Raw genomic sequence first — 26,090 nt, forward strand, 5'->3', positions numbered from 1 at the left:
CCGGACGAAACGAAAAGTTGAACACAACTCAACACAACATGCTGCCCAACGCGTCGCGCAAAAGCCCATTTCTTTTTGTTTTGCTCGATGAAGGAATGCAACGAAAATGTTGCAATGTCAGTGTAATGGGCTTTGGCTGCACCATCGGTATCCTAGGGGTAGATCCCCGCGTTCATTACAGCGATGGGCGCAAAAAACAACACATCAAAGCCGCGCTCATTACATACGGAGCGATGTGGAAATGGAAGCGGGGCAAGCTCTCGTGCGGTGGAAAGTGATGCGACACAGTGAAAAATTACAACTCCACATTTGTATCAAACCATTCTAGAAGACCAGGGGAGCTTCATATACCGAACAGCGTGTTTCGTTTGGTCGTCGTGCCGCCCCAAACCACCATGTCTTTTCTGCCGTAATTGTAGTAATTCTGAGTGAACCACACGTACGAACCATTTTCTAGGCATCAACATTATCCACCAGGGCACCACCAGCAGGGGTGAATGTGTATGGTGCAAGAAAACCAAGAAAACCCCGCCACGAGCTGCTCACGAAAGTCGTCGGCGGATAAACTCAGCGAACCGTGCAACATTGGGCTTCGCTTTGTTTATATCCATGGTCAGCTCGGTGTTTTTCTTTGTTTGCTTTCTTGTTTTTGTCTGGTTGGGGCGATTGGCGATGAAAGCTGGCCGTCCCGGTGGACTGCTCTGCCAGAGCTCTTAGAGAGGCAAACTTGGAGGTTAAAGAATCCATTATAAAACACACGCTTCAAGCTACACAAGCCTAGAAGACATAACTCGCTAATCCGCTCGTAGCGAAAAAATGACGTCGACAGTAGTAGTTTCGTGTCGTGGATTGACTCACAGTTTGTGTCATTTAGTTTTTCTGTTTTTTTTTTGCTCTCGGGCAAAGCCAATTTGCGCAAAGTAATTGAACACACGACAAAAGATATGCGAGGTTTCATACTTCATCCTCGCGCTCGCTACGTTCGAACTCAAGAGACACTGTTTGTGGAGGCGAATGGAAGGGAATCACGAGAGTCTTACCTCAATCGTTGTCACCGAGAGAGAGGTTGGACACAAAGCTCAATTGATTCAATTTGGTTCCATCGTGTGTGTCATCTCATTAAACCTTCAGTCAAATCAGAAAAACACGAAATAGAGGTTGTGTATACGGGAAAAGTGGCTCCTTCGAATCCAGCGTGAGAATAATATGAAAAATTTCTTCAATATAAAAAAGGTGATTGCCAGGTGCAAAACTTCTCTGTGTTGTTTCAACTGTCTCAAGCATTCCAGTAAAAAGGAAATTTTGGAAGGCTTGGATGCAGAGGTACATTGGAACTTTTCATGATATCCTGACAAACACTCAATTTTGCCTGATTTTTCTGAAATGATCCTGATTTTTGTACTTTTTATTTTATACGAATAAAAATTATCCTGCGATATAATACTGGGATCCCTGCCAATGTTTTCCTGGTCGGAAATGAGAACTGACATAATAGCCTTTATTGAAAAGATATCCGGTTTGCAATGGTATAATGCCTACTTTTTCTTGTGTTTATTATCTACAAATTCTGAAGAGGTAAGGTAAGGTAAACCAATCTTTGAAGATGAGAAATGACAATCGAATCTACCCTCAGTAGCTTCGCTTTGATTAGCACTACATCGGCATTCGCCGTCAACATGACTTGAATTGACGAGCGTTGAGAGCGAGGATGACTGATGAACTATTCTAGCAACTGGTTATTCTAATTGACGTGACTAATGAACACAAATTTGGCTCTTCATTCAAAATGACTTCAATCCACACTACTACTCCCCCTGACGCAAATCTCGTTACCCGCGTGCAAAATCTTTTTTTAACGTTTAAATAAAGTGAAACGAAAACTTGATTTCTGATGCAAAAAATGTCAACTATTCCATAGTTTTAGGAAAGTAATGCTTGAATAGAGTAGTAGAGTAGAGTTCGAGCTTGAGCTTGGGTAGACTTCATAGTTGCTTTCCGTGAACTAGCGATATTACACAAAAAACACATTGAATGGTTAGTATTCCATTATCAATGTGCAAGTTTTGGTGATTTGCACTTGCTAGGATAGGTAACAGTTTTCTTTATAGCGTGGTTCCTCTGCAATTATCATAGAAGAGGTAATTGTTAGAGTGAAGGGTTTCAAAAGGATCCACTCCGTCAATGATATGAGTCACATTCGCTAATTCGTAATCCATGTATCCAATATACTGCTAAACTTTCATCAATTCAGTTTGGGAACGGGCTTCTCTGGGGTGAGTTGCAGACGGCAGACAAAAACTGCAGTAAAACCTGTTTTTGTGTACTATTTTTTGTGCGATTTTTTTGCGCGGATTTTTTTGCGCTTGATGAAGTTATTTGTCATTGTATGTACATGTATTTCATCGCCCAACATAGGGACTGTGTCAGCTAATTACCAGTCTCATGTTTTGTTTTGTTTTTTTTTAGAAGCATTTCTACGCCAAACGAAGGGTCGGGCAGATTTGAACGGAGATCCGATTGGAATGGACGTTGCTCAAGTATTTGAGTTTTTTATGTCTGAAACCGCGGTATACAATATTCCGTTCATTTTTGGTCAACTGGGAGCCATCTTATTTTAAAAGAGAGAGTGAGAGAAAAAAAATTAAAGAGAGGTAAATAAGAGAGAAAAATGTGAGAAAAATGAGAGAGAAAAATGAGAGAGAAAAATGAGAGAGAAAAATGAGAGAGAAAAATGAGAGAGAAAAATGAGAGACAAAAATGTGAGAGAAAAATGAGAGAGAAAAATGAGATAGAAAAATGAGAGAAAAATGAGAGAGATTAATGAGAGAGAAAAATGAGAGAGAAAAATGAGAGGGAAAAATGAGAGAAAAATGAGAGAGAAAATGAAAGAGAAAAATGAGAGAGAAAAATGAAAGAGGGAAATGGGGAGAGAGAAAAATGAGAGAGGAAAACATTAAAGAGGGAAAAATGAACGAGAGAGGAAAATGAGAGAACAATGAGAGAGAGAAAATGAGAGAACAATGAGAGAGACAGAAAAATGAGAGAACAGTGAGAGAGAGAAAAATGAGAGAACAATGAGAGAGAAAAATGAGAGAGTGAAATGAGAGAAAAAAAGACGGGTGGGTAATGTCGGGGACATAACCGGAGAGACGTAGGACTACACCAAGGGGTGTCCATTATTCGAATATCATAGAGCACAGATCTCAGAATGACTAACTTTTCATGCACAAAATTACAGGAAAAAATCAAAGGATAAAATAAAATCTCAGCACACTCAGCAAACACTGAAACGTTTAGACAAATACGAAAAAATCAAAATTTGTCGTGCAAATGTCGTGCGGTGCAAATGTTGTAGGGGTTATTGTTCAGCCGGCAATGAACACACACTTGATGGCAAGCATATCATAATAGGAATTTACCGTCTTGTATCGTGATATAATTTGGCTTTGCATTCCTCATGAATAACTGTGTTGTACTAGTCAAGTCCTTCATTTGATACCCATATTGATGAAGTTTAGAGAAAATATGTAATCCGCCATTTTGGATTTGCATTTTTCATAAATAACTGTGTTCTACTAGTAAATCCCTTTCATTTGATACCCATATTGATGGGGTTTAGAAAAAATATGTAATCCACCATTTTGTGGTGGCGGCCATTTTAGATTTGAATTTTCCATAATTAACTGTGTTCTCCTGGTCAATCCCCTTCATTTGATACCCATATTGATGGGGCTTTGAGAAAATATGTAATTCGCCATTTTGTAGCGGTCGCCATCTTGGATTTTCAAGATCATGAAATACGCAGTTTTATAATGACTGCAGAGATAAAGGTGTGTTCATAATTTCAGATCAATCGGTCAACAGGAAAGGAGTCAAATTAAAATTAGTGTGGTACAGCGCAATAGACAAACATGTTACATACAAACATACAAATATGTAATAAAATAAAACCGTTTAAAAACTCCAGCATTCTATCAAATCGAGCGCGATTAGCCTCTTCTCACTCGGCGCGACGCTTCCACCGCTTTTAATACACTTCGATAGGCTCTCCTGCTCCACATAGAAACTATAAAAACTCCTGTCTCTCACTCCTGCGGTATCGCACCGCATACTTCGCCTGCAAATGCAGCAATATCTCTTATGCTGAAAATTAATCTCAGGATAGCGTATTTCCTGCTTGGCATCTGATTATAGAATGAGGCCAAGCAGGGTGAGGTCAGGTTTTGTATTATAGATGCTTTAAACTATTTCAGTTCATTCGTCTCTAGCCTTGAGAAAGGCCCTTGGAAAACTCTACTCTACTCCTACACTACACCTCTACCCTCATTGCCTTGAGAAAGGCACTCGATCCCTCGCCATCCAGCTCGTCCGGCAACGATGTTTTCCAGTCGGTGTCCACACAAAGAATGAGGTCAAGCATCACCATCGCTCGCTTTATATAGCAATATAGTTAACGTTGTAGCGACCGCCTATATTTATTTATAATCTTTTTTGTCCCCCTCCTCCGCCCTGTCCATACGTTTCGCCCGTCCCCGTGTATGCTAGCAAAGAGTAGCTGTTTGCTGCGGGAGCGCAGACAAAATGTAGGGGAAGGTAGGGAATTCTTTCTTCCAATTTTTCATCAATTTGAATTTTATATGATTTTCAGCTCATATAAAATTGTAATATGTAGCATATAATCAATTGCTGAGGACATTTCCTATCAATGTGTGTATTTGGAACCAACATTCATTCATTATTTGAGGAGATATTAGCGTTTAAAAACTGAACACGTCGAAATAAGAAAAAAAAGAGAAAAGATAAAAAAATAAATGAGAGAGATAAAAATGAGAAATGAGAGAGAAATAAAAATGAGGAACGTGTAACGTGCCCGAGCGTCTTTATTGTTCTATCGAGAGAAACAACTGTTCTTCTCGATGTTCAACTATCAACTGTCTTATTTTGTCTCTCTAATCCTCGATCCCTCTGTGAGGATGTACAGAACTCTAAAGACGTTAGAACTAACTTACTGGCTACCTGCTATGTGTAGGGAATTTTCCACCTGCACAGTATGGAAAATTCCATCGTTCCTGTTGGAAAATCGTTGGTTGGATTTTCCCCTATCTCTGGTTGGAATCTTTCCCATTAAAATAATCAATTCTTATTAAACTATATCTTAAGGCTTCTGTCCTAATGTCGTCTCCCCCTACTCAACGAGTTTTAGGGAAAACTGGAAGTGGTTCCCCTAAAACCGGTTAATGAGGTTAATTTTCTTGTCTAACTGATCATATATTGATTTCTTTTTTTTTAATGTTATGTTCTATACAGTTTTTTATATATAAATGGATGTTATTGTATAAAAGTGTGTTCCTGATTTGCTCTACTATCTGCATATAAATATCTTAATTCTTTAGTGTACAATATTATTTTTTCAAAAATTGATAAAATTATATATGTGTATATCCGTATATGTTCAATTTTTATATTGTATGCTAATTGTTGGTGACTTTACAAAACAGTAATCTAACATCAAAAGTGATGTTGCTGCCTGATAATCAAAGCTAAATAATGTAGAGCGCTACACCTCTTACAAATGAACTCGACTTGTCGGAAAAAAAGATCTGAAAGTGTAGGTTAATGTCTACTTTTTTTTTACAAAATATCGTAAAGAATATAGTTTCAGTTGTTTTTAATTTCCGGTTGTGATTTAAAAAATAAATTCCTTCAACTCTGTAATTCTGCGATTCTAAATGGAAACAAAAATGATCATATCTCCTTAAAGCCCCCAAAAAAAAATCTTAATCATTATTGAGCTTCACAGCTTCATTAAAAATTTTCTTGGTGCAATATGTTTACTTTCATCATCCTTGCTGAATATATTTTTCCCTTTCATTCATTATTTAATTTTTAATCTCTCATATTCTTCAATATTTAGTTTCGTTTATTTTATTTTTTATTGTTGGAGGTGAATTCCGCTCCCATGACTCTTCTTCGCTTTTATAGCGCAAGTTTGTTTTGCTTTTATTCGATAATCCCACATTTTAGTTACCCATGAACTTTTAAGTAAGTATTGGGACATAGATGTCCTTACAGGAAAGAATTCCTGGTTTTCCAGCCCTTCGGTACATTCAAAAGCTATTATTGCGATTGATGGACACATACTTGTTAAAATTTGGCTGTAGACATATATGCCTCAATCTTTCACTTTTTTCTTAAAATCCCACTTCTAAGTGTGTTTGAAGAATTTAAAATCACACCTGTTTAAATTTTCGATGAGAACATTTCCCCATATTTCCCTGTTCATACAATCAATGTATGGGAGATATGATTGTGTTTTCCCAAACAGAACAATCAGTTCTTACAGAATTGGAGAGAAAATAATTTTATTGTCCAACGTAAATAATTCCATCAAGTTTGCCTCTTGTATTTTTTTGTTGTTGAATAACCTACACTAATAACCTAAACTATTTTTTCTCTCGCTCGTAAAACTGCTGATTGCATCGTTTCAAATGCATCAGCGATTTAATTTTTTTTAAATACTATACTTTTACAAATATCTTTTTGTATAACATTATTTAACTAGCTTAACTAGGTTTACCTTATATTTAATAATGTCTTCCTTCATCCAAAATATTGCCGGCAGCTCGTCCACTCCTAACATCACGGCATTATGACTGCACACCAAATCCCGCCGGCCTGCGGTCGCCGCCACCGACCGTGGTCTCTCGTTCACGTTCATTTTTAATACAACTTTCATTAAACTGCTTCTATTCCCAACTACTGCACTTGAGCTGTTCACGCATTCTACTGTGTAAGCGCATCTTCTAGATGACACATTTGTTTGATCTTATTCGAGCGTCTCATCCACGCATTCGATCATACGCGTCTGCGGTACTCAAGACCTGCTGTTTCACAACACTCGTGATGACTTCCACTTTATAAAGTGATTGCCACTTCATTTTGAGTTGAAGTCGCGTAAGCACTCGCGATAGCTTTCAAATAATCACTTAATGGGTGGGCTGCTGTCCCCACTTGGACAGCATCCCACCGCTGTCACCAAACGTAGCGTGCCCGAGCGGTCTTGGGCACTTTCTTTCTCTAATAAATAAAAAAACTACTTTTTTCTTTCTGTTCGAGAGGCACAACCGTCCACGTCCCTGGCAGACGATCGACTCTCCGACTTTATTTTTCTCTCTTATCCTAATCTTTCACTGAGGATGTATATATCTCTAAAAAACTAAAACTATGATATTTGCTACCTTCTCCAGTTTTGGAATTTTCCATTAGTATGGAAAATTTCAACAATCCTATTCGAAAATCGTTGGTTGGATTTTCCCCTATCTCTTTCCCGTTAAAATCATAAATTCTTATTGAAACTATTTACACGACCCGCCATAAAGATCGTTCGGGGAGATGTATTTATTTAGGCTCGAGCCTATTGATAATTTTGGGTAAAACCCGCCTGTTTTATTGGTCGCTGCAAACGAGAGAGAGATTTAAAATGAGAAATGAGAGAGGGATAAAAATGAGAAATCGGAAAGAGGGATGAAAATGAGAAATGAGAAAGAGCTAAAAATGAGACAAAGAGAGAAATAAGTGAGAGAAAAATAAAACAGAGAGAGAAATGAGAGGAATGAGACAGAGGAAAATAAGAGGAATGAGAGAGAGAGAAATGAGAGGAATGAGAGAAAGGGAAATGAGAGGAACGAGAGGGAAATGAGAGGAATGATAGAGAGGGAAATGATAGGAATGAGAGAGAGGGAAATGAGAGGAATGAGAGAGAGGGAAATGAGAGGAATGAGAGAGAGGAAAATGAGAGGAATGAGAGAGAGGGAAATGAAAGGAATGAGAGAGAGAAATGAGAGAGAGAAATGAGAGAGAGAAATATGAGAGATAAATGAGAGAGAGAAATGAGAGAGAGAAATGAGAGAGAGAAATGAGAGAGAGAAATGAGAGAGAGGGAAATGAGATGAATGAGAGAGAGGGAAATGAGAGGAATGAGAGAGAGGGAAATGAGAGGAATGAGAGAGGGGGAAATGAGAGGAATGAGAGAGAGGGAAATGAGAGGAATGAGAGAGGGAAATGAGAGAAATGAGAGAGGGAAATGAGAGGAATGAGAGAGAGAGAAATGAGAGGAGCGAGAGAGAGGGAAATGAGAGGAATGAGAGAGAGAGAAATGAGAGGAGCGAGAGAGAGGGAAATGAGAGAAATGAGAGGAATGAGAGAGAGGGAAATGAGAGGAATGAGAGAGAGGGAAATGAGAGGAATGAGAGAGAGAGGAATGAAAGAGAGAGAGAAATGAGACAGAGGAATGAGAGAGAGAATTGAGAGGGAGAAATGAGAGAGGGAAATGAGAGGAATGAGAGAGAGGGAAATGAGAGGAATGAGAGAGAGGGAAATGAGAGGAATGAGAGAGAGGGAAATGAGAGGAATGAGAGAGAGGGAAATGAGAGGAATGAGAGAGAGGGAAATGAGAGGAATGAGAGAGAGGGAAATGAGAGGAATGAGAGAGAGGGAAATGAGAGGAATGAGATAGAGGGAAATGAGAGGAATGAGAGAGGGAAATGAGAGGAATGAGAGAGAGGGAAGTGAGAGGAATGAGAGAGATGGAAATGAGAGGAATGAGAGAGAGGGAAATGAGAGGAATGGGAGAAAGGGAAATGAGAGGAATGAGAGAGAGGGAAATGAGAGGAATGAGAGAGAGGGAAATGAGAGGAATGAGAGAGAGGGAAATGAGAGGAATGAGAGAGAGGGAAATGAGAGGAATGAGAGAGAGGGAAATGAGAGGAATGAGATAGAGGGAAATGAGAGGAATGAGAGAGGGAAATGAGAGGAATGAGAGAGAGGGAAGTGAGAGGAATGAGAGAGATGGAAATGAGAGGAATGAGAGAGAGGGAAATGAGAGGAATGGGAGAAAGGGAAATGAGAGGAATGAGAGAGAGGGAAATGAGAGGAATGAGAGAGAGGAAAATGAGAGGAATGAGATAGAGGGAAATGAGAGGAATGAGAGAGAGGGAAATGAGAGGAATGAGAGAGGGAAATGAGAGGAATGAGAGAGAGGGAAGTGAGAGGAATGAGAGAGATGGAAATGAGAGGAATGAGAGAGAGGGAAATGAGAGGAATGGGAGAAAGGGAAATGAGAGGAATGAGAGAGAGGGAAATGAGAGAAATGAGAGAGGGAAATGAGAGGAATGAGAGAGAGAGAAATGAGAGGAGCGAGAGAGAGGGAAATGAGAGGAATGATAGAGAGGGAAATGAGAGAAATGAGAGGAATGAGAGAGAGGGAAATGAGAGGAATGATAGAGAGGGAAATGAGAGAAATGAGAGGAATGAGAGAGAGGGAAATGAGAGGAGCGAGAGAGAGGGAAATGAGAGGAATGATAGAGAGGGAAATGAGAGAAATGAGAGGAATGAGAGAGAGGGAAATGAGAGGAATGAGAGAGAGGGAAATGAGAGGAATGAGAGAGAGGAATGAAAGAGAGAGAGAAATGAGACAGAGGAATGAGAGAGAGAATTGAGAGGGAGAAATGAGAGAGGGAAATGAGAGGAATGAGAGAGAGGGAAATGAGAGGAATGAGAGAGAGGGAAATGAGAGGAATGAGAGAGAGGGAAATGAGAGGAATGAGAGAGAGGGAAATGAGAGGAATGAGAGAGAGGGAAATGAGAGGAATGAGAGAGAGGGAAATGAGAGGAATGAGAGAGAGGGAAATGAGAGGAATGAGAGAGAGGGAAATGAGAGGAATGAGAGAGAGGGAAATGAGAGGAATGAGAGAGAGGGAAATGAGAGGAATGAGAGAGAGGGAAATGAGAGGAATGAGAGAGAGGGAAATGAGAGGAATGAGAGAGATGGAAATGAGAGGAATGAGATAGAGGGAAATGAGAGGAATGAGAGAGGGAAATGAGAGGGAAGTGAGAGGAATGAGAGAGATGGAAATGAGAGGAATGAGAGAGAGGGAAATGAGAGGAATGAGAGAGGGGGAATGAGAGGAATGAGAGAGAGAAATGAGAGGAATGAGAGAGAGAGAAAGAGGAAAGAGTGAGATGAATGAGAGAGAGAAACGAGAGAGAGAAATGAGAGAGAGAAATGAGAGAGAGAGAAATGAGAGAGAGAGAGAGAAATGAGAGAGAGAGAGAAATGAGAGAGAGAGAAATGAGAGAGAGAGAAATGAGAAAGAGAAATGGAAAGAAATGTGGCCAAACAATCGAAACACCATCTAATGCAGCGATACTCAACCTGCGGCCCGCGGGCCGCATGTGGCCCGGTGGGCTCTTCTGGTTGGCCCATCTGGTGTGTATGATGTTTGGAGCTCATACACAAAAATCAATAAATATTGGTGAAAGTCAGCGTCCCTCACTCAGTTAAAGCATTCATTCATTGACTCTTGTCAGTGCTACCAAATGTTTGTACTAAAAGAGTTTCATTCTTGAATTTCTATGTTTGTTTCACGCTGGTTATAATTTCGTAGTACATTTATTTTTGTTTTGCGGCCCACGACACCATGACTAAACATGTGTTTCTGAGAGAGAGGGAAATGAGAGGAATGAGAGAGAGGGAAATGAGAGGAATGAGAGAGAGGGAAATGAGAGGAATGAGAGAGAGGGAAATGAGAGGAATGAGAGAGAGGGAAATGAGAGGAATGAGAGAGAGGGAAATGAGAGGAATGAGAGAGAGGGAAATGAGAGGAATGAGAGAGAGGGAAATGAGAGGAATGAGATAGAGGGAAATGAGAGGAATGAGAGAGAGGGAAATGAGAGGAATGAGGAATGAGTGAGAGGAATGAGAGAGATGGAAATGAGAGGAATGAGAGAGAGGGAAATGAGAGGAATGGGAGAAAGGGAAATGAGAGGAATGAGAGAGAGGGAAATGAGAGGAATGAGAGAGAGGGAAATGAGAGGAATGAGAGAGGGAAATGAGAGAAATGAGAGAGGGAAATGAGAGGAATGAGATAGAGGGAAATGAGAGGAATGAGAGAGAGGGAAATGAGAGGAATGAGGAATGAGTGAGAGGAATGAGAGAGATGGAAATGAGAGGAATGAGAGAGAGGGAAATGAGAGGAATGGGAGAAAGGGAAATGAGAGGAATGAGAGAGAGGGAAATGAGAGGAATGAGAGAGAGGGAAATGAGAGGAATGAGAGAGGGAAATGAGAGAAATGAGAGAGGGAAATGAGAGGAATGATAGAGAGGGAAATGAGAGAAATGAGAGGAATGAGAGAGAGGGAAATGAGAGGAATGATAGAGAGGGAAATGAGAGAAATGAGAGGAATGAGAGAGAGGGAAATGAGAGGAGCGAGAGAGAGGGAAATGAGAGGAATGATAGAGAGGGAAATGAGAGAAATGAGAGGAATGAGAGAGAGGGAAATGAGAGGAATGAGAGAGAGGGAAATGAGAGGAATGAGAGAGAGGGAAATGAGAGGAATGAGAGAGAGGGAAATGAGAGGAATGAGAGAGAGGGAAATGAGAGGAATGAGAGAGAGGGAAATGAGAGGAATGAGATAGAGGGAAATGAGAGGAATGAGAGAGGGAAATGAGAGGAATGAGAGAGAGGGAAGTGAGAGGAATGAGAGAGATGGAAATGAGAGGAATGAGAGAGAGGGAAATGAGAGGAATGAGAGAGGGGGAATGAGAGGAATGAGAGAGAGAAATGAGAGGAATGAGAGAGAGAGAAAGAGGAAAGAGTGAGATGAATGAGAGAGAGAAACGAGAGAGAGAAATGAGAGAGAGAAATGAGAGAGAGAGAAATGAGAGAGAGAGAGAGAGAGAAATGAGAGAGAGAGAGAAATGAGAGAGAGAGAGAAATGAGAGAGAGAGAGAAATGAGAGAGAGAGAGAAATGAGAGAGAGAGATAAATGAGAGAGAGAGAAATGAGAAAGAGAAATGGAAAGAAATGTGGCCAAACAATCGAAACACCATCTAATGCAGCGATACTCAACCTGCGGCCCGCGGGCCGCATGTGGCCCGGTGGGCTCTTCTGGTTGGCCCATCTGGTGTGTATGATGTTTGGAGCTCATACACAAAAATCAATAAATATTGGTGAAAGTCAGCGTCCCTCACTCAGTTAAAGCATTCATTCATTGACTCTTGTCAGTGCTACCAAATGTTTGTACTAAAAGAGTTTCATTCTTGAATTTCTATGTTTGTTTCACGCTGGTTATAATTTCGTAGTACATTTATTTTTGTTTTGCGGCCCACGACACCATGACTAAACATGTGTTTCTGGCCTCTCTGGCAAAAAGGTTGAACACCTCTGATCTAATGCGATACAGTGTTGGAAGGTGTATCGTATCTGGGGTCGACAATGTTACTGTGCAGAAAATGAAGTTCATCAGAGAAGGTGAAAAAAATTTCTGTATGTTTTAGTATATTGTTCTTTGTTCTTTCCGGCTGATTTTCTAATTTACTTCCTCATGAAGCTCTAATTTTTGTGATATTTAAACTTCTCTCTCCGAATAAATCCCCAAATGATCGTGACTGATAGATATGTGTGTTAGCCCCATTCAACCCTTTCAACTTTGTTTTAAAATCGTCAGTTTCTCAATACAGTCGTCTCAATCCGATCAATTGCTCAAATGTTCACAGCAGACACCGGGGAATTTCCACAGACGAAATCAATCCCGCCGAAACAGTAAACCACAACGACAGTATCGAATTACTCCCAGAAACGACCGAAACACAATCGCTTTGCTATTCGATTTCAGACACCTTGCGCTTTTTTTTCGCTCGTGTCATGTCTCATGTGCTGCTCATAAATAACACATTTTCAGCCATTTCCATTCGGCGAAATTTCGCTAACGGGATTTCGATACGACATGTGTGTGTGTGCGAGATAGAAGCACACAGTCACCCTTACCTCACGTCCCAACCCGTCTGGTCTGTCCGCACATCTCACATAAATATTAGAGCAGAACCGATTCCGAGTCACCGCCGTTGTCGCCATCGTCGTCACATTTTGCATGTTTCATTTCCACCACCCCCACACTCTGAGTGAGAGCAGCGAGCATAGGCGCATACAATCCGCACATATCTCGGTATGCTTCTGTGTCCGAATCGCGGCGGTTGGTGCAACAAGTATGTCACACAAGCAGACTCGACCATGTTATCTGGGTCCGACTGCAGCTGGCAGCCGTAATCAATGGGCATATGTTGTTTTTGTTGTCCATTTCCTCATTTTTTTCGGGGGGCGTTTCTTTGAGGTTCTGCATAAAATGTTTACACCGCGAGCTGTCCGAGAATTTTCGAAGAAATAAATTATTCAATAATATAAACAGTGGTTACGGGGTGCTATCATGGTTGGAGTGATAATAATAAATGAATTGGTTGAACGTTGGCCCCTCACGACTGCGGGATGTTAACGACAATGGCAGCGAAACACATGATAAAACGGCGTACGAAATGGTGTATTTCATTATGCTAACCGATATCATTGAGGCGTACGAGAAACGATTGCAGACATAATATGAAACACATAAACGTTTGGTTACGAGTTTAATAATTCCAAAAATAAACAGTTTCCATTCTAATCAAATAAAGGAACTCAATATCGTTTTGCTTGCTACCATTACTCGCTTCTCAGGTAATATCGTCCTCGAGAATCGAAGAGCGGACACACACAAGCTTTGCCACGATTCGAACGCAACGTCCGTTCCATTGTCTCTTCCTGCTAAAGAATCCAATTCCCCTTCATCCATTAATTAATTTAAGCGGATAAGAAAACCGCGAAACGCTTGGTCGATCATATGAAACACCATGTTTTGGTGAAGGCCGGAATTCAACCTGAGTGATATTATTTTGCGATCAAAAGCATTATCCGCTCTTGGTCGGATCGGATTAGAACGAATGGCGTGGGCGGATGTCCGGCTAGCAGCTCTCAGTTCCACTCAGGAGGAGTCATTAGAAATTGAGAAGTATGAATGCGCCAAACTAACCAACCTAATAAGAAGCACGATACGAAATGAAACCACACCACGTGAGGAGGAAATTATGCAATTAGACCATCAGCGCGTTCCAATCCGACATAGACACAGATGCGGAGCCATATGTGGGGCCTCCCAATGTTGTTGTCGTTAATGCTCGGCTCGGTTTTAATGCACTGAGGGATGAAGGTTGGGCGAAGAAGGTGGCGGAGCGAGCAAAGGAGGAGTTCATTCTGTGCAAATCAGCGAAATGGCCTATTTGTTGTTTGTTGGCGCTGTTGTTATTACAGCCGAGGTGAGCGATTTTCTCCTCACATAATTGCGGATTTAATGACGCCCTATGTATGTGCCACGAGGGTACCCTTTGTGAGTGCACAAACGTTGTTGGTTGCGCTTGGAATGTAATAATCTTTGGAACGCTTCGTAATAGATTCAGTCTTCAGGATGATGATCTTAAGATGGATGAGCTTGGTAATACTTACTTAGTTTCTCTTCTGTTTTAAGAGTGACACTATTCATATTTTGAACCCTGGTGGCGCTGAGTTCCATCGGACGATTCCATTAGACTGTTTGATATATTTGATAAATACTTATTAGTTGTGCAAACAGTACGTGAGATCGCAGCAACCTCAGGGCAATCGCATATAAAATATTGCATTATTCAGGTTAGAAATGGTTTTTTTCTTGTTGGATACCACATAGTATGGAAATTAACAGAAACACATTAGAAGCACGAATATATGCAAACAAGTCAACAACTAAACAGAAGTACTTTTAAGATTATGCAACTCCAACAAAAGTTGTTCGCGTAGTTGGGGACAATCTACAATTCGAACGCTCAAAAAATCAATTCAACGACAAAAACATCGGCAAAAGACCCTGATTGGAGGAAGTTTCAAGCGGAATGAAAAGATAAATGCTCTGACAAGTAGTTCGAACGTATACAAAACTTTGGATATTACAAAGGAAAATATTTAAAAAAAACTATTAAAAACTATAAAAGCAATTAAATTTGTTATAGATTATGACTTTTTATTGCGCTGAACATAATAGAAACAATTTGAAGTGAGCAGTCTGGAATATTTTTTTCGCATCGGAAATATCGAATTTCGTACCGATAAAATTCCATTTGCGGAAAGTTTTATTGGATTCTTTTTTTTCTAAAGAAGAGTGCAGTTCATCGTTTGCTTGAATTTGCTCCATCTGTAGGCATGTATGGAAAAGTTCAATCGTTCAGTATAATCGGTTCAATGATTATGATTTGAATGAAAGCCATTGAAAAAAATTATACACACAAATGGAAACAACCTACACCCGGTACCCAGTATTGCCACATTTTCATCTGTACCGGAAGGGATAAAAATCTTTTTCATCTGTACTACGTCTGTCATTTCTATACCCTGGTGTAAATTCGAAAGCGTTACGCCGGAGAACGAGATTTTGAGCGTAAATAGCTCCTAAGCAACAGAACGAAATGGTATGATAAACACTTCATTCGAAAGATAAAATGTCTACGCGTTATATACTTGTTACTTTTTGATCCAAAAACTTGTTTCAATAGTCTTAAAATTGCTTTCAAAACAGGCTATTGAAACCATCAATCGATATATGAGCGAGCGCCGCTCGGAAATCCACTCAGTTGTAATTGAACAGCGATTGGAGCATGTTGTCGCTGTTGTCGCGAAGCTAACTTCGTTCATCATGAAAGCGCTGATGAACGGTGTCACCAAGAGCCTGTTTGTGCACCTTAGGCCAGAGGGGAATCCATCGGGAGGAGAGTGATGCCACTGAAGAGGCGACCAAGAAAGTAACAGCATCAACAGTTGGCATCGGAGCAGTCACACACACACACACATACACGCGCGCAACTCTTTTCGTTTGGTGGTTATCGAGCATCGAGAAGAATCCGGAAAGATGTCATCGATGCTGAAAAATAATCTGCCAGTTCCCCTTGGAATTGAAAATTAGATTCAAGCGAAAGAGTTTATTTTAATGTTTCCTATTTATATAATAATGCGACCAAATACATTTTGTTTTGTGATTTTTCAATCAAGTGCAATTAGCAGGAAAACTTCTGAAGATTATTCTTCCCCATCAGTAGAATATTTTCGTAACCAATATTGGATGCATGAAAGCTTGTGCCTCCAACGTAACGCTCTCGTTTTCGAAGGCCCCCAAATATTCATTTATTCACTCAATCAGAATGGATTCAGATTCAACTTTGGAGAATCTTGGTCATTCGTCGTGAGCAGACGTGTTTTCGGTAGCTCCGTTTTTGCTGTGGAAATATAGCGTTCTCCGGTGAAAAAGTGTGGTTCCACTTACAGGAAATCTACTACTTAAGTAGGAAGTGTCTTTTCCTGCAATAGTGTAGTGTCGTCATGTGGAATTTCATAAAATGATTCCGAATTTCAAGTTTTTTTTTTCATGACGAAGACCGCTGATGCAATCATTTGTCGAACCGGTTGAAGCATGTTCGTGCAGTTCTGTATATGTGTTTTACTTCGTGCTAATCGAGGTGCGTGATGGTGTGCGTATCGTAGTGAAACCATATGAGTGAATACCACCATAAGAGAAATTGCAGGAAGTGCAACATGATGAGTTGGTGCTGGAGCTAAGTTTTCAATTATTTTCATTCTCATACACATACTACAATACATGTAAATGCAGGGGTTCTGTTGCTATATGGCAGACAAAATACGCTCCATGGATTTGTATCCAGCCGTACATTAACCCTTTCCCGTACAACATCGAGTCTCACTCGTGGGTACAACATAGGGCGCTAGAACGCTCAGCAGGCTAGTGAAATCACTTGATGTGTGACGTATTAAATAATACGGGAAGGGGTTAATGAGGTTCTAGGCTTGGGAAAGTTTTTATCGTGGTGCTGTGTTTGTTTTCTTTCAGTGTTTGAATTGGCTAGTGGGATGAACTTTGAACGATATAAATATTTTGTACACATGCATCCAAAGATTTCTAAGACACTTTAATAATGATAAGTATATATTCGATTGTCGAAAATTCATACTTGCCTCGAGAAATACATACTTGTTTTTGGGATATTATGTTTTAAATTTGTCATTTACGTCTCATATTTTTTGCGTCAATTATTGGAATTCAGTGGCTTGAGTTTTGTTTTGTGTATTGTTCTTTAAATTTTCGTGTTTAAGAGAAGTTTCATCAACTACCTTCTCAGGTTCCCCAGAATTTCAATTAAAAATACGTGCGATGAATAGTAGAATATATAGATGATCCAATGAATTTTACAACTTTTCCTTTTTAGGATACATAAAGATAATCTACGTGGCAGTGTCACATGAGATTTTTGGATTTTCGTTTCGTCGAATGGTCGATAGTTTCCGTTTACATAATCACATCACTTACCACAGTGAATCCTGATTGTGCTTAACCATTCCCACTAACAACTATCCCTTCCATGATAAACGCTAGGGAACCACGCTATAGAGGCGACCCTTCGGCCTTCGGGCGGCGAATATCATACTAACATTCCTTCCCTTCCCCTGGTGACTGTAAGGACGTAGCCGGCGTCGTTATTGGCCATTCAAAGCTCGAATCACCGAGAATTGCACAACGAGAATGATTTGCTAGTCCCAAGCGTCATTCTGTGTGTTCTTTGTGCAATTTGGTTGGTTCAGGTCAATCACGGAGAGCAACTACGAATTGTACAGTCTACCCAAGCTCAAGCTCAAGCTCAAGCTCAATCAGAATGGATTCAGATTCAACTTCAAACAAATGATCACTAAATCAACGATAGTCCTACGTCAACCTTGCGGTTATACCAAAGATATAACCCCCTTCCTGTTGTTATTCCAAAAATCTGTACTGTCGAAAATATTCGTTGTAGAGAAAAAAATGTTTTATTAGCATGAAAAAACACTCAGTTATTTACTTTAATATTTACATATTACAAAATTTATGTTTACATTTTCTTACTACGAATACTACATTTACTATAACTTTACACTAACATTTGCAAACTTCGAAATGTTTATGTGATTATGCTTTTTTTTTTGTTGTCCCATTTATTTATTTCAGGCTCATTGGCATATTAGCTGTAACAGAGCCGAATTTTAATCGTGTACATGTCACATATTTATCATATCTATAATTAGCACATTACACAGTTGCCATTTTTCGGCGTTAGAGTATTCCCTTCTATACCATTCCATATGGTACACACATTTACACAGTAGCAGCCATTTAGGCGTAAGAGTTTTCTATCTGTTCTTCCATTATCCAGTTAGACCGGACAGCGGAGACAGTTGATTGATCATTGTTGAGTTATTTATAGAACAGCAGCCCGATGTGTCTTGCAGAGCAGAGCAGTTGTATGGAACAAATCTGATCCACACATCAATATTCACAGAGCAATTTCATTTTGTTTTCATTCATTCCGAGGGATGCATCTTTAATGATTTCAATTGTTAACACCGAGTCGAAAAAAGGAAGAAATTTCAAACGCTGAAAAAATATGTACATATCTGTACTTTGTGACGAAAATCCTTAATCTGTACTGTAAAGAATCTGTACCAAAGATATCGGAAAATTTGTACCTTTCCAGATAAATCTGTACGTGTGGAAACACTGCCGGTACCACCGGTGAACGGAACCGACTAAAATTAGTACGTTTGGAGAGAGTTTTGAAAAAAAAACTACCGGAATGGGAGGATAGACTGCAGCGACCGTAACAGACGGGTTTTTGTATACCCATAATTATCAATAGCTCGAGCCTAAATAAATACATCTTTATCGCACGATCCTTATTGCGGATCGTGTAAATAAGTTTCCGATAAGGTCGGGTCGATCCCGAACCTAAATAAATACATCTCTCTTGCACGACTCTTTTTTTACGGATCGTGTGAGTCATAGTTCTTTTTTGTTTATTCTAAAAGAGAAAAGGTCTAGTTTTACGATAGGGTTTTTATTTATGCTTATGTGTTACTCATAGTCTTACTGTTAGGTTATCGCAAGTTCGCTTACTCATGTTGAGTCATAAATTTTAAGAAAAACTTGTATTTAATTTCTAAGGACAGAAAATAGAGCAGTTAGTTTTTGGACAGAGAAGAGAACGGTTGTATCTCTCATATAGAAAGAAAGCCTAAGACCGCTAGGCAACGCTTCAAGACACAAGATAATTTTACAGCATGGCAACGCCAAATCATTTCGCCTAAAAGTCATTCTCATAACCAACTTTAAAATTTCCTTCAAGAATAGCACGCCTTCGTTGCATTTTGAGTGACAAATTCAAAGAAACGCGTGTGTAATTTCAAAAAAAATAATAAATCTTTAACCCTGAAGGTTAGCCTCAATGGCGTGGAATCTTGCAATGAAGTCCATTTGACGGGGAAGAATGAAATGAGATAGTCGAGTCGTAGAGTGAGATAACAACTAAACGCCCGAATGACTGTTGAGTCATATTGATGGAGAAACTGCTTGAAGAAACCAAAATTTATTTCCAATTGAATACAAAGACGAATAAGGCGAAAGGTCCTCAGACGATCCTCAGTTGAATATGACTTTGCCAAGCCCTGATTCCTATCGCATGTTTGTAGAGCACGGCAGACTGTCCGTCTAATTTCTTGTATTGTGAGATTCGCCCTGATCCATGTGAGGGTTCCGTTGGAAATTTCTGAATAACACACTCATAACACCTTTATCTAGACAGAAAAGAATTAAGGAGCTCGACGTAAAATATCTCACTCTTGATTGCTATTCACACAACAATACCCTGTGACATTTTCGTTCAATCGATTAACACTATTCATGTGGTTTATATTTATATTTGTGCAGCGAAAGGTCATCATCTTATTTCACAGACAGATAAAACGATTCTCGTGGGAAATTCTAATTTTAAACTCTTCCTCTACCATCAATTGCATTACATAACAGCGCTCAGAACAATAAAAGCATGCGCTAGAATAACATTTCGTGTTCTGACCATCCCTCGATTCTCCTCCTCCTCTTCTTCAACGGAGATTGAATTTCCTCCTGTAAAGTTCAACAACCGCTGCGCGAGAAGATTGGTGTCATTCACAAAAAACAGGAAGTGGGTTATATCTGTGTTATAACCGCAAAGTTGACGTAGGACTATCGCTGATTTAGTGATCATTTGATTGAAGTTGAATCTGAATCCATTCCGAATGAATAAATATGTTACGTTGGAGGCACAAGGTTTTGTGCACCCAATATTGGATACGAAAATATTCTACTGATAGGGAAGAATAATCTTCAGAAGCTTTCCTGTTAATTGCACTTGATTGAAAAAACACAACACGAAATGCATTTAATCGCAATATTATATGAATAGAAAACATTAAAATAAACTCTTTCGCTTGAATGTAATTTTTAATTCCAAGGGGAACTGGCAGAATATTTTTCAGCAACCAGATTCTTCTCGATGCTGTATAACAAACCAAACTAAAAGAGTTCCGCGCGTGTGTATGTGTATGTGGCGGCTGCTCCGATGCCTCAAACGGAACCGTTTTTCGATACTGGTACTTTCTTGGTCGCTTTTTCAGTGGCATCACTCTCCTACTGATGGATTCCCTTCTCGCCTAACGTGCACAAACAGTGACACCGTTCATCAGCGCTTTCATGATGAACTTCACCGCCAGCTTCACCACAACAGCGACAACAAGCTCCAATCGCTGTTCAATTACAACTGAGTGTATTTCCGAGCGGCGCTTGTTTATATACCGATTGGTGATTTAAATAGCCTGTTTTGAAAGCAATTTGAAGACTATTGAAACAAGTGTTTGGATCAAAAAGTGACATGTATATAACGCGTAGACATTTTATCTTTCGAATGAAGTGTTTATCATACCATTTCGTTCGGTTGTTTGGGAGCTATTAACGCTCAAAATCTCGGTCTCCGGCGTAACGCTTTCGTTTTCGAAACTTTGATTTTACACCCCGGTATAGAAATGAAAGACGTAGTCCTACGTCAAAAAAATCATATTACATTGTTTAAATGTGTTCACTCGACGATCAACCGGGCAACACATTCTCCATTTTCGTTTTCGCTTTTATTTGTATGATAGTGAGTAAACAAATTAATCGGTAATCTGAGGGAGATATGGCTGCTGCAGCCACAGCTGCTACTGGTTGATTTCCCCTCCGTCCAACCTTTCGTTGGAATCCGACAGGAGTTAAAACAGTCGAAGATACGAGATCTGCGAAAGAGAAACCACATTGCGTTGAAGGCGAAACTAAACAGCACCGAAGGAAAAGGAAGATGGCTTCTGTTTCATTTCGATAGACTTACCGTATTATCGATGACTGCGGGGGTGCGCGTTGCGAGGTGTTGAAATTTGAACGATGCTATTGCCCGCCTGCCTTCTTCTCCGTTTTTACGCCTCAGCATTCTACATTTGTGTATACAAGCCAACAGCGATGGTGCATCATGTGAGGTGTACATGTTCGGTTGCATTGATATTAGCGTTTTTTTCGTTGAATGGAAAATTTTCCGATCGACTGCTTTGAGATTTATGCAATCGAGACTGCCTTTTGACATGTTCTTGCGCCCCAACTTTCGATTCGAACATGATCCTCAATTAATCTGCCCTGTCGAGAAGGCAGAAAAACGATCAATTTATTCTTGTTTTTTTTAAAGCGCTTCTTCAAACAGTTTCGCTGATTGTGGCGTCGTAACTGTCGTTTTTTGTTTCATTTTGTTTGCGCCCAGCGCACGTGCGGGGGAGTGAAAGTGAGCATCATCACTTTCGTCAAACAACTTTTGATAGCACACGCGTGATGATTGTTTTTATTGTTTGTTTGCTGCAAATTTCACGACGCGTGACATTTTCACCCATATTCAGCGGGAAACCCGAAACCGGGAAGCCGTGTTAAAATTTCAAAGCTCTCTCGTGTTTTAGTGCGCTAAATTCATTCAAACGAATTTGTATGAGTTGAGACCAGAAAATAAAACAAACTATCGTACACACAGTGAAAGAGCTGAGGGTAGCGAACAAGGAAAACATGCAAAACTGGTTCGTCATGAAAAGTGCCTAACGTGCAATCATCCAACATCGGCACAAACATTTCCCCCTTGTGTGCGTGGGTGGGTGTTTGTGGCAGGGAGAGAGGGTTACACGCGATGAGGTTAAGTTGGCGTCACCAGTGGTAATTATTTGTGGGTTCAGCGTGACTCGAGAACTTAGCGGGTTCGTGAGCGATGCTCAGCGATACGGCGGAGCGTTATGAACAAGCTCGACGAATGATCTCACCGCAAATCGCATGTTTTCATCAGAAAATCCAAATCCGATGTGAGCTAAACGGTCTGTTAATTTTTCATTTCGCATTTAAATTCAACGAAAAATAATGAAAGTAACGGTGGTCACTTTCCACCTTTCAGGCGGGAGAAACTGCGGGTACCAACCTGAAATGAACTTATCTCGACGAATCATCGAATAAAAAATAAGATAACCTTCCACGGCTCGCTGTGCATCTTAATTAAGTGAACAAAAAATCGCGAACGCGTAACTACACATTACACACTGCCATTACGGTTCGGTGTTATTTGGGAAAACAACCTTTTTGATGAATACATTTTACTAATCAACGCGATGTTACGCTCTCGGCACATCTCCATGCGAACTCTCAACGCGTGACGAAAACCTCGCGCAAATTTTTTGTTTTTACGCATCGTGTAGTTGCTCATGTAAGCAAATTTCCCTTTGTCGCGTTACGTTTTAACATGCTAACGTTTCCTCGTTTTGAAACGTCAGATTACCAAATTCAATCAAATATAACTTGTATAATTTTACGAGAATCAATCCCTGAACTTTTATCTCAAAGTTAGAGCGCATTCACAGTAGAGAAATATCGCTTGCATCGACCCCAATAGCCAAATTTCCTTAAAAATGTTATCATTATTTTATTCATACAAAATACATACCGATTAAAAAAATTTGCGGTTAGTTAAGTGAGTAAACTTTGCATCATTTCCTCATCAATGAAGAGACATAAAATTCAGTAAATATCAAGGGTAATTGGTAATCTATATAAATAAAAATGTGAGGCAAAATCTGTTGGTAAGCGGAAACCCCGAAGAAGGGATGGTCCGATTTTAGCCTCCTGTATTTTGTTGTATTCGTCTTTTCCCGTTGATCAATATAGTGGAGAGAAAAATCGGAAAATTTTCGGAAAATCCTGAAGGAAGGTCGGAAAATTGAATCCCCACATGTTCGAAAATTACATCATAATAAGCGTTGTTAGTCCATTCGATGTTTGCGCTATCGAAATTGATCTTTGTTCGTAAGTGGGAATGGATTTTCAGGCGAAATAACGCATTTCCATATCTTATACATTGAAGCCGCTTTTTACGCGGTTTTTGGAATTTACGCGGTTTATTTTTACGCGGATTTCAGAATTTACACGTTTTTTTATGCAGATTTCGAAATTTACGTGGTATTTTTTGGCGCGGCACGCATTAATCGCGTAAAAACTCAATATGCTAATTGATGTGACATTTCACGAAATAAGTTTGTATTGTATCACTGATTAGTAACTGAGAAATCAAAGAAGATACAGATAGCATGATTGCAGCATGCAAAAAAATTGAGGTAATCTATTGTTAGAGTTTGGGTTGCATTTTAAACTACTAATTCATTGTTTGTTAGATTTTTACACGGATTTTGAAAATTACCCAGTTTATTTTTACGCGGGTTTTGGAATTTACGCGGATTTCGGAATTCACGCGGTTTTCTTTTACGCGGCACGTATCCCCCGCGTAAAAAGTGACTCCAGTGTATCTATAAATCTATAAATAAAAATGGAAGGCCAAATATGTTGGTAAGCGCAAAACCCGAGAAAGGAATGGTTCAATTTGAGTCATCTATATTTTTTTGTATTCGTCTCTTCCCGTAGATCAATATAGCAGAGTGAAAAATCGGAAAATACGGAAAATTGAATTCCCATATGTTCTACAATTAGCTAATTGATGTTGGCGCTAACGAAATTGATTTTTGTTCGAAAGTGGAAAAGGATTTTCAGACGGAATAACGCATTCCTATATCTTCTATCTATATAAACAAAAATGGATGGCCAAATGTGTAGGTGTGCCCTAAACCCGAGGAAGGAATGGTCCGATTTGAGCTGTCTTTATTTTGTAATATTCTCTGTATCAAACATGTATTCCATGCAACGGAGAAACATGTTATTTCCAAATGCTTGAAGAATCTTGAACGAGAATTGTATCTGAAAAAATTATTGTATACTATAAGGACGAATTTTTGTAGAAGTACTAGTCAATTTAAAGTAAAAGGAAATTGTAAAGGGTCAAAGGGTAATCAATCAATGGAGAGTTCAGTGATTGGACTCACTAACGTTCACTTAGTAAGAAAACGTGGATGTTTGAAAGTATTCAAATCAAAAAATCTATTTTGGGCGGGACGAAGTTCGTCGGGCCAGCTAGTCTATATATATAAAAATGGGTGGGGTGGTCTGCCATACAAATGAAACACAAATTTCTGCATTACTCGAGAATTAATCAAGCAAATTTAACGAAATTAGGCATGTGGAGGTTTTAGGATGATTCTATGGTGGTTCGACACTCCTCCCCCCTCTCTTAGGGTGGGCTATCATACAAATGAAAAACAAATTTCTGCATAACTCGAAAATCAATCAAGCAAATGGAAAAAAATGTACATGGTCGGTTTTTTAAATTCGATAGTCATTTTTTTCCATACCTTCATTGCTTCTCAGTCCTAAAGGTCGATTTTCGGTCAAAATTTTTTTTCGAGATAACACCAGATCTTGACGTTTCATGCATTTTTAAGACATTTGGCATCGAAAATAAAATTTCGATTTTTCAAATTTCCTTTACTCCTTGAAAGATCTTCGAGGATCAAAAAATCAAAACTTTGAGCGCTTTGAAGCACCTCTAAATCATGTCCGATTGAGCTGAAACTTTGCACAGATATTTTTTTGGGCCAATAAACAAAATGTATATGGTCGGTTTTTGAAATTCGATGATGAAATTTTTTCCCTACATCCATTGCCACTCTAATGTACATACATGACATGTGCTTGCGATTTAGTTTGCATGAATATACTTACACATGTATCTAGCGCGACTATTGTCATACTACATAGGATTTACTACAGGCAAGCAAAAAGAAAACGAATGACGGAAAATGTAAAAATAATGATAAACTCTCGAACCACCATTTGTATACATGACAACATTTATGTTTCCAAAAATAAGAATTATTATTCGGCCCGTTTATCGTGCCGGTCATAACGAAGGGGGCGCTCCGCTTTCCGCAAGAGCAGATCGCTTGCCACACCATGTACTTTTTGGCAAACTTGGATAGTTTCTGCTTGCGAATCTCCTCCGGAACGCTGAATTTGTCCTCTGCGGAGAAGAACAACAGTCCCGGCAGCTGACGAAAGTCCGCTTTGACGTAGGTTTCGTCGTCCATTACCAGGCAATGCGGCTTCGTCAGCATTTCGGTGTACAGCTTCCGGGCTTCGCGTCTTTTTGCCTTTCATCGCGGTTAGGAGCCTTCTGAACCTTGTATGTACGCAGGCCCTCCCGCTGCTTGGTCCGCTGGACGAATGAACTTGACAAATTCAGCTTATTGGCGACATCCCGGACCGAACTTCTCAGATCACGTCTAAACTGCTTAACTACGCGCTTGTGATCTTTTTCACTGACGGAGCATCCATTTTTGCCGTTCTTCACCTTCCGGTCGATGGTTAGGTTCTCGAAGTATCGTTTTAGTACTCTGCTGACCGTGGATTGGACGATTCCCAGCATCTTACCGATGTCCCGATGTGACAACTCTGGATTCTCGAAATGAGTGCGCAGGATTAATTCACGACGCTCTTTTTCGTTCGACGACATTTTTCCAAATTTACGACAGTGAAGCATGGCCAACGTGATCTATACACTCTTATCTGATTATAAGCGAAAGCTGAAGATATAATTCCTAAAAATTAAATTTTTACAGCGTTTTTTCCGTGATGCAATTTGATGTGACACACCCTTTATAAAAGTGTCTTTGTCTTTTCTTTAAACATGGAATGAACATTTCACATTTCTATTCAAACATCAAAGGCATTTCATTTTGATTCTTAGAATAAAGAACATTAAAAAACTTGAAAGCCCAGAAAACATATTTTCCAGGGCATTCATTCTGAACCGTCATGGAATTACCTAATTGAATAAATTGATT

The 26,090-nt window shown here is 39.7% G+C and overlaps 1 protein-coding gene across 2 annotated transcripts in view; it reads left to right on the forward strand.

Annotated features, from left to right (window-relative positions):
* The window catches only part of LOC129769266 (kinesin-like protein Klp98A), a 58,719-nt gene that overhangs the window by 7,117 nt on the left and 25,512 nt on the right, over nucleotides 1-26,090 (forward strand). The gene's annotated exons all lie outside the window — the stretch shown is intronic.

This window comes from Toxorhynchites rutilus, chromosome 1 (genome assembly GCF_029784135.1).
Source record: "Toxorhynchites rutilus septentrionalis strain SRP chromosome 1, ASM2978413v1, whole genome shotgun sequence".
Lineage (NCBI taxonomy): Eukaryota > Metazoa > Arthropoda > Insecta > Diptera > Culicidae > Toxorhynchites > Toxorhynchites rutilus.